This window comes from Gymnoscopelus microlampas, assembly GCF_963454915.1.
Source record: "Gymnoscopelus microlampas genome assembly, chromosome: 16".
Taxonomy (NCBI): Eukaryota; Metazoa; Chordata; class Actinopteri; order Myctophiformes; family Myctophidae; genus Gymnoscopelus; species Gymnoscopelus microlampas.
Genome location: NC_139953.1, coordinates 38,173,178 through 38,184,885, shown reverse-complemented (window position 1 = coordinate 38,184,885; position 11,708 = coordinate 38,173,178).

Genomic DNA, 11,708 nt, shown 5'->3' with positions numbered 1-11,708 from the left:
AGGACCTTCTAGCTGTGAGGCTCAGCGCTACCGACTGCGCCACCGTGCCCCCTAGAAGAATATAGTGCTTTAACCTTTTACCCCTTTAACCCAAAAATATCACTTACCCTATCTTTAATGTCATATTTATATATATATATATATATATATGTATATATATATATATATATATATATATATATTTTTTTTTTACATTATTTTGTATTACAACTTTCAATCAATATAACATCAAATGAGTGATACGTTACTACAGCTCTGTGGTCAGTTCAGTCAGAATTGTACTTCAAAAACATAATAATTCTTATAATTGAATATGTGAATCCAGGCCCGAAATGGTCACATCAGTGCTAAGTGAACTAATATTGAGTTTCTTCCAGGAGAACATCAGAGTCTTCAAGATGTCAGGGTGATGTTGGTTGGTGGAGAGCAGTCCGGGAGGAGCACAGCTGGAAACCTCATCCTACAGGACGCTGTGTTCACAGAACCTTTATTGAAGGTGACTAAATTAATTTGAAAGACCCAAAAGTAAACAGAAAGCTCAGCACATATACATGTTGTCTGATGACGATGAAAGTATCAGCTGTCATTCTTGTTTGAGAAGCATGTGACCAATACAGTTTCAGTGATCAATACAAACTGTTCTGGATCAAATTAAATTGGAGTTATGTGATGGTTTCCTTTGTTCAGTCTGTCACATTGGCATGGTAACTGGCTTTATCCTTTGTTTGTTTTATTAACATGCAGTGGTTAAAAGCTGCTTGATACGTTTTCACATAATCCCCCCAAAATATAGATTTTCATCCTGTCATTCTATTTTGCATTCACATTTTATTGTGATCTGATTTAGCAAACTGTCACAGTATCTAACTCATTCAGATATATTTGGGTTAAATTATTCCATATATGGTTCATTACTGTTTTATTTGGTGTGGCACTGTCAGACAAAGTGATGGAGAATAATACATTTAGTGAGTTGAGGTGGAATTCTTCAGTGAGGATAGATAGTTATATAAATTAAGGTTTTGTTTAAACCTACTGAGTCACATGTATTCATTATTATGACTAACATACAGTACACCTCATATTCCAGGAGTTTAAAATCCCAACTAAACTGACAGAATGTGTCAGGCAACAGAGCCAAGTTGCTGGAAGAAACATACGTGTGGTGAACTGTCCAGACTGGTCGACTACGCCTCCATCACAGAAGATCAAAGACATCCTTCTACAAGGTGTGACTCTGTGTTCTCCTGGACCCCATGCTGTCCTGTTGACTGTTCCTTCCTGGTCCAGTTTCTCAGAAGCTGACAGGAGATCAGTGGAGAAACACATGGAGCTGCTGGGGGACAGAGTCTGGAGACACACACTGGTTCTGTTCACACGGGGATGGTGGCTGAGAGACAGATGTGTTGAGGAGTACATTGTGTCCGAAGGAGAACCTCTGAGCTGGCTCCTGGAGAAATGTGGCTACAGGTACCATGTTCTAAAATGGGACATGTCAGAAGTAAAAGAGCTGATGGAGAAAATAGAAGACATGGTGAAGAGGAACAGAGGACACTTCAGGGTGGAACGGGAGACAAGACAGACGACACTGTCTGAAAGACTGGACAAGAACCTGACATTGAGAGACAAAGAGGAGAGATGGAGGAGGAGAGAGGAGGAGATGATTGACAGGATGTTGAGGTTTATGGTCAAGGAGCCAGAAGAACCAACCCTGCCAGCTGTCAGGAGAAGGAACAGCACAGACCTAGGCCATTGTCCTAGTAGTGAGTATCAGTATATGCATAATTGACCTGTTAACAGACTTTAATGAAACATTTCTTATATTGACTTTTCTAAAAAATAAAATAAAAAAATCACCAGATGACTTGCCTACACTTAAATAAAAGTACTTCTTACAGTATTGCATAGAAACTGAACATGAATTGTTATATTCATTATAACATTATTATTATTATTATTATTATTAGTAGTAGTAGTAGTAGTAGTAGTAGTAGTAGTAGTAGTAGTAGTAGTAGTAGTAGTAGTAGTAGTAGTAGTAGTAGTAGTAGTAGTAGTAGTTGTTGTTGTTGTTGTAATAATATCATAATCATCATCATTGATGATTATATAGATAAGTCATAATAATAATAAGGGTAACAATAATAATAATAATAATAATAATACATTGCAGTTCTGTCTTCATTCATTGTAAATGTATTGCTGTGTGCCTTCTGTTGCAGTGAGTGATGGAACACCTTCTGAAACAGGAAGTTCATACCGCTGGTCACCTGCCAAGGTCTCTGATTGGCTGATGAAGAGACCTCCAGGACCAATAGCGTCGTCTTCAGGATATGAAACCATGAGTGCAGCTCCCAGCCAGTCAGAGGCTGATGTGACAGGGATAGATGAAGAAGAATATATGGTTTGATAACAATTTCACTCTTTTGAATTCATAGAAACTATGGTTTGATAACAATCACACTCTTTTTTAATTCATAGAGATGCAGCAGGGTTCTTTCAGTGTGGCCAAGGAGGCTTCTATATTTACTTTTTATTATTTTGGTAAAAAATGAAATGCTAAGCCTAATATGTGAACCTGATTCACCCTACGCCATGGTGCTCGTCACAGCCGGTTGTGTCCACCTACCAGATGGAGTTACATTCATGTTTGTCCACACTCACACACATCATATTTTTGTCAGAATTGTTCAGAATTTTTTGAAACCGATTTGGTGCCCTAGGAGGAGTTTACTTTGGATTTTAACTTTAAATTACCTACTCTGCCTAATGGAAGGGCCGGCTCTGATGGGTGCATTTCTCCTTTCCGACATGTCGCCTTTCCGACGTTGACGAACCCTATACCTAACCCTAACCCTAACCCTAACCGCACGCGGAAGCCACTAGTCGGAGTGGTGAGATGTCGGAATGGAGAGTGAACACCGTCTCTGACTGAAAGGGAGGCCCCATGTAGCATCTCATTTTCTGAGGGGGTCATATGTAGTGAAGACTTTTAATATAATACAAATAAGCTTATCAATTAAATCAGAAGAAATCACAGTGAACTAGATCTTTGACATTTGAACCCCAATTTGAAATTAGTTCATCAAGTGGACATTTTTGTACAGGTGTAATGCAATTGACCCAGGCATTCATGAGTTATTGCATTTTTACTTCTCTTCCTCCCTCCAAACAGGACCAAATGCTTCTATCAGAGAAACAGGTCCTGGTTGAACAGCTGACAGCAGAGAAAGAGGAGAAGAGGAGGATACTTGCAGACAAGAGTCTGGTAAATAAACACACAATGCATTTATAGTTGTATCTGTCACTAGAGGCATTCAAATCCCTGACCGCTGGTGGAGACTATGTTGTCTATGACTGCCCTCTGCTGGTGTGAAACTGTCAGGATTTGGGCTCACTAAAACAGAACCAGTACTTTTCCTGAAACAATATTAACTTTCTTTCTTTCTTTCGTTCTTTCTTTTGTAGTTGGAGCAGCAGGTGCAGACACTGAAGGTGCAGCTACACCAGAGCGAGAAGAAACTCAAGGAGATGAACAAGCTGGTGAGACCAAAAAAGAAAAGAAAAGCACACGCGCGCGCACACGCACACACACACACACACACACACACACACACACACACACACACACACACACACACACACACACACACACACACACACACACACACACACACACACACACACACAGTAGATTTACTCAAATACTGTACAACTTTGAGATATTTTACTTTACTGAAGTATTTCCAAATTTCTGTACTTTTACTTCTACTCCACTACATCTCAGAGGCAAATATTGTACTTTTAATCCACTACAATTATTTGAAAACTTTAGTTCCTAGTTACTTTATAGATTTTTAAATTTGATTATTTCTACAAAACATACATTACCCACTTCAGCCTATACGTTTCGGCCATTTGGAAATAGCCGATCTACAAGCTCACAATGCATTGTGATATATATATAGAGAGAGAGACATTTCATACATTTGAAAACTTGTGAAACGGGACATTCTGCATATTGAGTACTTTCTGCTTTTGGTACTTTAAGTACATTTTGATACCAATACTTTTGTATTTTTACTCTTTTACATTTTTTTATTCCGTACTTTTACTTGTAACAGATTATTTCTACATGCAGTATTGATACTTTTACTTAAGTAAAAAAAATTGAGTACTTTTCCCACCACTGGCTGTCTGTCTCCATCAGGTATCAGTCAGGAGAACAGGTCAGGCTGCAGCAGAGTCTGCAGAAGGAATCTGCAGACTCTGACGTCTGACAACAAACGTCTCTTCATGGAGAAACTGCACCAATAAGACCTCTGCCTCATCCTGTCTTTGCTGTTTTAAATTTGTATTATTATTATCTATTTTTTCCATTTAAATAAAATAATAATAATAATATATAAGTTAATTGTAGGCGTGTAAGGAAACATGAACCAATGAATTCAGTTACTTTATTTGTAAATGAGAAACATGTCCTGGTTTACTGGCTGTGTCTGTATCATGATGAGGACTAACAGTTAACCCATTAAATCCAGGAACTCATCTGAGTCTTCTTTTTTTATTTCTTTAGGCTATTAAAAAATAGCAGATATACAAGCTCATAGCGCGGCGCCGAGTGCCGCGCTATGAGCTTGTAGATTTTCATTCTTAGTATGACTTTTGTTGCTACTCTTATTACGGGGCCAGGCTTCCAGCATGGACCCGTATTGTTATTCGCATTATTCCATTTCTTCTTCTTCTTCTTCTGCCGTTTTTGCCAGTTCTGGCTGAACCGTGCAGACGCTTTTTATGAAACTCGGCCATATGATAGATGGTCATGAAAAACGATCAAAAAATACATCTCACAATCTTTCGTCAAAAGGTTGAAAATGCCAACTTTGAACAGGTACAACTCATGCCCTGTTTTACCTACAGCCATAAAACTTCAATACACACATGCGTCTCCTCATGATGAACAACTTTCACACTCTGACTTTTGACCTCTGACCCTTAGATCTCCCATCATTTCGAATTATATGAAAAACAGTTAAAACCTATCTCCTCCTGGGATTTTTGAGTAATCTGCACGAAACGTTTTGCACATGAACTTTGGACCTATACCAAAAAACTTTTGCAAAATATCTTCCATAAGTGAAAAAATGAAGCTTTAATGAGCCAATGAATATTGCAGTTTTATGACAATTATTCATCTGCCCCTAACACATACATGCAGACTTACCATTCTTTGAAACTTTGCAGAAATGTAAAGGGCCATTCCAAATATCACTGAAACCAATCTTACTCCAATTGGTCAAACGGGGGCGCTATAGCAATTTTTTGAAAATTGAAACTTTAAACAGGCAAAAGTCATGCCTCGTTTGGCCGACAGCCATTAGACCTGCTTACACATGTGCCTTGACTAATGAGGAACACATCTATCACGTTAACCAGTAAGCACCGCCCTTATATTGTCCGCAATCTTGAGCAGTTTGAAAAACACTTAAACCCAGGATTTTTCAGCTATTTGCGTGAAACTGTATCATCTGTGTGATCTCCTTTCACACATTCTTGTCTGTTGGTGGCTTCTCGCTTAAATGTGTGCCCCACAACCTGAAGGTCACCAGTTCAAGCCTCACTTGGTGCAGACTTCATCTAAGTTGCATTTCACACAACATGACTATCAATGAATACATCTGCAATTGTTAAAGATAACATGAAATACTTAATTGAGTGTTTTTTACATACTTCATTGTGAAAATAGCTGATCTACAATATCACAACTTTTCAGATAGCAATGAGAGTATGTTTTTTCAATGTATAACATACTTCATTGTGAAAATAGCCGATGTACAATCTGACAACTTTTAATGGTTTGTGAGCTTGTAGATCGGCTACTTTCACTAGTTTTGGTTCTGAGGAGATGTACAATTTCTTCATTGGTAAATGGTTTGTGAACGAGTGATCTTTGTGTTAGTGAAACAGGGGCTTGGGTCATGACAGAAGGCAAGAGTTTGTGATCCTCAACAGACAATGTCAGCCTAGACAAAGCTATAGCACTATAGGTAGTGTTGCAGCTACCTAAGAGTGCCTCACGATCGCAAGGTTTCCGGTTCAAGCCTCACTTGATGCAGACTCATTTAAGTTGAATTGCAAAAAACATGACTCAATCTATTCCGTTTCCATGGTTCTCTCTCTCTCTTCAATCTATTCCGTTTCTATCTTCAATCTATTCCGTTTCCATGTCTCTCTCTCTGTCTCTTCAATCTATTCCGTTTCTATCTTCAATCTATTCCGTTTCCATGTCTCTCTCTCTCTCTCTCTCTCTCTCTCTCTCTCTCTCTCTCTCTCTCTCTCTCTCTCTCTCTCTCTCTCTCTCTCTCTCTCTCTCTCTCTCTCTCTCTTTCTCTCTCTCTCTCTCTCTCTCTCTGAGGGTAGGCCATAGCTGAGTGGTTAGTGAGCCGCCTAGGGAGCCAGAGGCTCTGGTTGATCCAGGTACGATTCCAGGCCAGGTCAGCAAATGTGTCGATGAAATGAAATTTGTCCCTGAGCAAGACTCTTAACCCCTAATTGCTCACAGGCCCTCATTGGAAACAAGACCGCAAGGACTTTCATGAACTGACCTGTTAAAGGAATTATCATTTCTCTCTCCTGGCTCCGTATTATCGCTGCTTGCAGCTATATTTATATTTGTTATTGACATGAATGACTAATAGTGCAGTCGATAATGGGGGGAAAATGTGTACATTATGATTCATTAATTAAGCCCTTTGTGTTCTTAATCTGGCCCGGAGTATAGTCACAAACTTGCTCTCACGTCAGTCATAATAAACTGGTGTAAGTTGAAGGTGATATTCAACTTAAGTAAAATAAACATGCATAAACATGCCAAGCATCAGTGCACATGGACACGTGGTCGCATGATACACTCCCACACACAAATGGTTGCATTGGCTGAGGCCATTCAATGCTACACATTAATGGCAGGTTCACACTGCAAAATTGTTTCCTCGATTGCCGAACGGGCTTCGCTCGCCGAGATTTTGCTCGCTGTGTGTGAAAAGTTCCCCGAGCACAATTCTAGCACTTGGGGATGCCTCGCCAAGCGTTTCGCGATATCTGGCATGTTTGATATTTGGCACTGTCGCCGACTGGAAATGAACGGCCCCAACGCAATATGGTTTGGATGCAGTCTCATTTACTGTAAACTTTGTGAGAAGCTACAAGCTTTCAACTCGTCGCATCAACTGTTACCAAATGTTTGCTTCGCCGTACCACGGTCGTGTGGCTCAACACGTCGCGGATGCGACGAGTTGTGTTCTTGTAGATCGCCTATATTAACCACGCGACACTGTCGTGCCCCAAAGTATAAACCAGGCTTGTCCTGCACCGTCTCTAGTCTCTACAGTCTCTACAGAGTCTCTTGTCTCTACAGAGTGCGGTGTGGTGAAAATATACACGATTGCTTAGGGATTCATAGGTTAGGTTTTTTCAAGGCATTTGAGCCACGGACCACCGTTTGATGATATTTAAGACTCTCAGACCCAAAACTTGGAATATGTTGTTATCGTTTGATAAGATTTTGCCCACAATTCCATGCTGTATTGATGTGGTGCCATCATAGGAGAGGCAACAGGCAAACGATCAAAATAACAATTCTTCTACATTTTCCAATTATTTAATAAATAATTAAGTAACTTAAGTAACTGAATTTACAAGAACTTCTTGTAAATTAAGTAATGCAGATGTTTAACAATAATTTAACTCTTGAGAGCGTACAATGAAACCAAATGGACCCGTATGACCGGCAGCGGTTCTGGTAGGAGAGTCTCCTTTGTGTCCCTTTGTCCCGGAACCACTGCCTACCGGTCCACTGGTAATCAAATTATTGGCTTAGGAATGAGACAAAAACTAAAGAATATCGATGGAAGTAATTTTTTGGGTTCACTATCCCTTTAAGTGTGTTGGCTGCATTTGAAATGTGCCGTTTAACACAACACAAACTGATAGTTCACATTAATATGTGTCCCCTGCATGGTTTAGCTCCCCAGTAATGGCCCCAAAGGGCTCTGGGAAGATGTAGGCATATACAGGACGCCCCGTCCTCACCAGCCAGAGAGCCGGGGACAGAGGTTGTTGTACAACGTCGTGGAACGGGACAGTACGTCACAGCATTAATAGACTGAAAGAACGAGCCCAATTGATGGTCTTGAAGGGCGGAGCCAAACCCAGGCGCTGGATCCCAGCGCCTGGGTTTGGAGCACTCTGATTGGTTAGGAGATAACAAGGTCCTAAGACCAGCGTTCCTGCAAGGTTCTCCCAGGCTTTTTTTCTTTTGAAACAAAAAAAAGGCATGGGTTTCCGAGGCTACAGCATTAATGCTACGCTCCCATAGGCCACAAGGACAGAGCCATGCGAGAGAGTAACCTCACAGGATGTCCACGTTGAACACAGTCAAAATGAAAGACATTCTCAACCCATTAAGACCGGGAACGCATCTGTGTCATTTTTTATTTCTTTGACTATTCAAAGAAATAGCAGATCTACAAGCTCATAGCGCGGCGCTATGAGCTTGTAGATCTGCTATTTTAGGGGTCCATTTGGTTTAATTTTACCGTGTTGCGCATTGAAACACCGAGGCCCACGATCATTCTTTTCGGTGCGAGTGCGACACGAGCATACATCAGACTTAAAACGTAAATAAATCATTAGAAGGCAATCCCGCTTTGTAAAAAACACCAGAGCAATAAATACTTCAACAACAACAACAACAAAACTCGTTCCGTCTCCATTATGCTTCCCTCTTCCACATAGCGTTAGTTCCTTATTTTTAACTCTATGGTTAGTTCCTATCTATTTCTGTAAGTGTAAATCTTTTTCCAAATATTATTCTTATGAACTTTGTATATTTGTCACTTATGTATTCTGAGTTTCTGACTTTAAGGAGTATTGAATACAATGTACAGTATATATGTACTGTACAGTAGGTACATAAATGCATAAAGTAGACATCATACCCAACCTAATTCTACTGATCTTTAAGATCAATATTAACAAAAAAAGTCATTATTATTATTCATTTATTGATGTATTTATTTTTGTGATAATAAGAAAAATAAGGAAAGCATTTTGTGGAAAACCTTTTTTCACACAAAATAATTCAGATTCAGGGTTGAGTTTTCTTTTACTTTTTGCTTTTCAGATACATTATCAACATACATGAATATAACCATAATTAAAGCCATATAATATCAAACACAGGTTTAACACTGCAGGTTCTCAATAACTACACATTTTATTAGGAATCAGTCATAACATTTCCCTGGGACTCATTTAAAATCACCACCAGTGACTACATTGAAAACCTAGCAACATCACTGTAATGATTGATGTAAAATACACTTCAAATAAACATGTACCTGGCAGAGTGCAAATACAACAGGGACATTGGTCCAAGATGTCCATGTACAAAGACAGCCGCGTACAGAGTGTAAAGAAATGACTAAGTAAATCAAATGTTCATATTAACAAATAATGCAATATTCTCTTTCAAACGTAAGACAAACAACTATTTTGGACTATTTTCATAAGATATAGTATTTTGGACAACGTAGGACAAACAAACCTGAAACCACATGGGTTGTTCGGTTCAAATGGAGGAAGGGAAGTGTGCAACCACTAGCAGTGTCCCCCTGGCTGCCCTGACCACACTATTAATTCTGGGCAGATTCAGAAACAAAACAAAAAACACCAAAAACACACGTTCCAATACATCATATAAACAGCCAAACTAATTTTAAAACATAAAAAAATATTATATATATATATATATATATATATATATATATATATATATATTAGGGCTGGGACTCGATTAAAAAAAATAATCTAATTAATTAGAGGCTTTGTAATTAATTAATCGAAATTAATCGCATGTTTAATCGCATATCAATATTTGACCTGAGAAGCAAATTCTTTTCAGTTAATACAGATTTTGGTATATGAGTAAATCAATGAGTGAATACATAAGTTTAAGCAACAAAAAATAGTTCTGCACACAACCGTGTTTTTATCCACGCTTCCATCAGAGTTTTTTTTTAAATCTAAATCATAAATGTCCCATCCACTGGGCCAAGCAAAGAAGTCTGATCAGCTTCTTGTCCCATTGTGTGCACTGGGGTGTGTTGGCTGTTGGTTGGTGCACTGGTATGATCGGTACGCCTGAAACTCGTCCAGTGGGAAGTTCTGTGGTGCATAAACTAAGCGCGATTAAAATGCGATGATTTTTTTTAATCGCGTTAATTTTCTGTAATTAATTAATCTAAATTAATCAGTTAAAGTCCCAGCCCTAATATATATATATATATATATATATATATATATATATATATTTTTTTTTTTTTTTCTTTTCTTTTTTTGAGTGAACTATTTCTTTAACACTGATTTTAATGAAAACAATATCAAAGTGAGTGGTCCTATAAAAGATAAGTGATAAAGAGAAATAATGTATCCTTGTGATTTATTGTTCATGAATGGATTCAATATATTTTAAGGTGCTGCTACCAAGTGTAAACAAATGTTGTGAAAGATGAATAGGCCTACAAACATACACACTATGTTGACTTGTATCACACACTAAATGTGTGTTTGTTGCATTTAAGTCCTCTTTGCATGTTTTATTATTATTTTTTTTTTATTTAAAAGTATAACATAATAAGTGGTTTCCAAGTACAGTCCGGGGTCCCACAGGAGTCCTTGGGTTGGTTCCAAGGAGGTACTTTATGAGTATTTGACCTTTCACTGGCATGGTGACAGGTCACAAATTAGTTTCACTTGATCTATTTGCTGTGTGTAAAGATACATATAGGTTCATTAAACTAGAATTAATTTGTATCAACTAAAAATATGAAAATTGTCAAACGCTGCCATGATGATTGACATAGAACTTGCTTTGAATGAACAGTAGATGGCGCCACAGATCAAGCATCAACCCCCACAATATTATGTTTTGTTCAAAGCATGCACATGTTCACACTGTATTACTGTAACACAGGGGTCATCAACGTTTTTCAGGCCAAGGACTCCTTAGCTGAGAGAGAGATGAAGCAGGGACCCCCCACAACATATTGTATAACATTGTGCTGCAGAAACCTTTTCATAAATTTCATAGATAGATTCATAGACTTGTCTGACCACATTGTCATCAGTGTATGTTGGATTCATAGTAGCAATTTTCAGACATTTAACCACTTAAACTGTCAATACTTGGTAACCTTGACCTTTCACTCTGTACTTGGTCTGCTCTTTTTCCCTCTACACCAAACCTCTTTGTTGAAAAACTTTGCCTAATGTTCCCCCCAGAATAGGGATGTGAGGGTTCAAGTGGTTAATGTAAAAACAAATAAAGATAAAGTCCCTATCACACAAAGATTTCAACAGCTGAAGAGAATTAAGTCATTGACACAAATTACTAACTAATTAGAACTCAAAGATGGCTAATTAAAGCTACACTCTATAACTTTCATGTCACTGGGGGTTTGTGTGCTGAAATTTAAATTTCTCAATTGAAGAGCAGGGAGAGCAAATATAACAATCACCACAGTTGTGTTGGTTATATTTTATTAACATACCATACAGTTTGGTCAAAATAAAATCATATTTACTAATATAGTTACATAGTGTAACTTTAAGAAAGATGACGTAGTTGACAAATATTATATTATATATAT